At 51.6% G+C, this 3201-nt stretch overlaps 1 long non-coding RNA gene across 1 annotated transcript in view; it reads right to left on the bottom strand.

The window, feature by feature from the left end:
- The window catches only part of LOC102263000, a 6851-nt gene extending 3718 nt beyond the window's left edge, over nt 1-3133 (bottom strand). The window contains exon 1 of the long non-coding RNA XR_313618.2: nt 2744-3133. This is a non-coding gene — a long non-coding RNA (uncharacterized LOC102263000). The remainder of the gene's footprint in view (nt 1-2743) is intronic.
- Between the last annotated feature and the right edge of the window lie 68 nt (nt 3134-3201).

Below are 3201 nucleotides of genomic sequence, written 5' to 3'. Positions count from 1 at the left end.
TTAACAGGACTAAGGAAGAGAATAAATCAGTAAATCCCCCTAGTGTTACAGAAATACCATGTACTACTTATGAAGAACTTGGACTTATGACTGTTGGCAATAAATTTGGAACTTGTTGGGCCCGCATCCCCAGGGGTCTGCCCACCAGGGAAAGCACCAAAGCCTATACCCCTGGAGACCCACTGACACAGGGCAGTCCCAGGGAAGGCAAGCAGCGAGGCTGGGAGGACATAACCTTTACTGGGTAGGATAAACTCCTTCAGTCATTTCCTTGTAGCTTATCAGTAGAGCAGTGACCTTGGAATAGCCCTTATAATGGAACACAGAGATTAACCTAGACAAGATTAAAATCAACAGAACTAGATAGAGACAGGATTTTTGGCAAAGGTCAGATAAGAAACTATGGAAATAAAACAAGGAACTGTAGAAGGTTACCCAAAACATACCGTGATGTGATTATAGAGGCATGCATATAGGATCAAATGGTATAAATACAGATGTAACAGGACAATAAAGGGAGAACCTGGCTATGCTGATCAACTGAACGCTGTCTCCGCTGTCTTCTTCGCAGATTCCGTCCACACCTTTGGGAACCCCTGGACCTGCTGGGGCTGGACTCCAACACCCAGGGGTCTTGGTGTCTGGGCACGGGGGGCTGCAGGAGCAGAGGCAGCCACCTCTATGGCAATCCTCTCCCTGCAGTGTCTGGGCTCTGAGCCGGACCCCAAAGGGTCAGGGTGGGACTGAGGACTGGGCCCTTCAGGAGAGGCTTTGGGCGCTTCCTGGGGGGCTTCAGGCGCTTCCCTTGCTCTCTGCAAAAAGGCATTATTTGCTCCTGGACACTTCAGACAAAACAAGCACTGCCTGACCGGTTTGGCTCAGTGGATAGAGCGTCGGCCTGCGGACTCAGGGGTCTCGGGTTTGATTCCGGTCAAGGGCATGTGCCTTGGTTGTGGGCACATACCCAGTGGGGAGTGTGAGGGAGGCAGCTGATCGATGTTTCTCTCTCATTGATGTTTCTAACTATCTCTCTCCCTTCCTCTCTGGAGAATCAATAAAATATATTTTAAAAAAATAAAAATAAAACAAGCATGATGCAGCAAAAACTACCAAAGTAACAATCTCAGCCTGTTAACTTGGGTCAGGAACCTCTCTTGCTCACAATCTGCCATAGATCCCCATTGACCCCTCCACAAAGGTGTCCGCTAGGCCACCCTGCTCTGCTCAGGGCATGCGGGCCTTCTCCTTGCTCTGCCTCAGGGCCTTTGCTTTAGCTATGCCCTCTGCCTGACATTCTCTACCTGGTTCCTGCACTGTCCTCCTTCCAGCCCCTGCTGGAGGGTCATCTGCTCAATGCCCCCCTCACAAGTCCCAATGTAACTCTTAACCTGCCCCAAACCAGCTACACCCCCACGCCCCCTACCTACACACAACCCCACAGCATCCTCGGAAATCCAGCCAGGCTTCTAACTTCCCTGCTGTCCCCGGAAGGATAGCGAGACATTCAATCTTCCTCTGTCTCTTGTGGTGTAGGTTTAGAACTGTCTTTCCCCACTTGTTCTTTTTCTTGATGGTGACTCTCCAAGGAGGCCAGGCACTGTCCAGAGGCTGGCCACAGTTTTCACTCGTGGTGAAGTTGCACTGGCGTCGTGGGTCTCGTGTTATCTATTAAGTGGGAGTGAGCTCTAGACTGCACTGCTGGATACAGCAGCCACTGGCACGTGGGGCTATTTCAACGTATATTATTATATTAACAAAAATAAACTGAGTTTAAAAGTCTGCTTCTTGGCCACACTGGCTAAATTTCCCTGCCCAGGAGCCCATGCGCATTGGGCCTTGCTGGGCATATCAGAGACCCACAGCACCTGCCACAGTGCGGCTGGGAATGCTCCCCAGGTCAAGGGGATAAAGTCGGCCTGGCCTCTCCATTGGAAAAAATTATTTTTTCCCCTTTGCAACTAAGAAGTGACCTGGGGGGGGGGGGGATCCATAATAATTTCAAGAGTGTGCATTTTTGAGCATCTACTGTATGCAGGCACCACGAGGAGCACAGGAAGAGAATGACTTTTGCCTCCTGGTTGTGGTAGCACAGGTATGGGTCTGTCTGCTCACTCAGGCTGTTGGGCTCCTAGGATTATGAAACCCGACAGGTAGGTCTGGAAGGTTTTCCTTCAACATCTGGGATGGGTGACAGCTGAAGTCACCTCCCTCCCTTACCACACGATTCAATTCAGAACAGCCACCCCCACAACCTCCCAGGTCCTGGCCTTTCTCAGAGGCCCCATCTGCACCCCTCACGCTGTGCGCTCGACATCAGGAACCAGACCAGACACCCCTTGTCTGTTTGCCTGTCTCCATGCTGGTCCCCTAGTTCTGTGAGAGCAGGGACCCTGCCTATTGCGTTGCTCATTTCCCTAAACCCGTTTGCCCCAGACCAGATGTCCATTGTCTTTCTCCTTCTTCGGGGCCGCTGCTCAGGGTCCTGGCCCCCATGCCTCCTGTCTCCTGCTCCTGCCTTCTACCCTCCCATGCAGCCAACCTCTGCCTAGAATCTTAGGGTGCGTAGGAGTGGAAGCGCCTGGCATACAGTAGGCATTCAATGAATGTTGGGTTGTATTACTCAACGCCTTGGGCATGCGAGCTACATGGAACAGGGAGACAGTTGGGAGGGGTGGCAAAAACCCATTGGGAGAAATAAAGGCAGGTGTCAAGACAAAAGACATGGCTTAACAAACCACCCTACCCTCACGCGTCTTGCTCAGTAAAGTAAGGTTCCGTCGCCAGCAGGCGCTGACGGCTGGTTCCGAACGAAAGGCCGCCTAGGCGCTAAAATGGTGGGAGGAGCGGGGCGCCGCGATGACATATTACGTCACTCGAGCTCTAAGCCCAAGAGAGAGGGCGTGGCACGGAATTTGGGCGATATGCACAAACACCTACGTTTGTCCCCACAGCGTATTTAAAGGCGACCAATAAAATTACTTTACAGTTAGAGCAGTATAGGTTACACTTCCATTTGACCTGGCTTTCTACAGCGCCACATGAACAAACATCTCCTACCGTTGCGCTTATTTAAGGTGTCTTTGATCACGTAAAACCCTCATATATTGACTAGTTTTACCGTCCAAGCATGTACTAGAAGCCGCGGGGTATTGTGGGGGCAGTATGTAAAAGACCGGGCAGACGCAGCCCCGCCCCCCGGCG

The sequence above is a fragment of the Myotis brandtii genome, unplaced genomic scaffold, assembly GCF_000412655.1.
Source record: "Myotis brandtii unplaced genomic scaffold, ASM41265v1 scaffold236, whole genome shotgun sequence".
NCBI classification, from domain to species: domain Eukaryota; kingdom Metazoa; phylum Chordata; class Mammalia; order Chiroptera; family Vespertilionidae; genus Myotis; species Myotis brandtii.
Note: the sequence above shows the minus strand (reverse complement) of the source record. Positions and strands in the feature narration are given on the sequence as shown.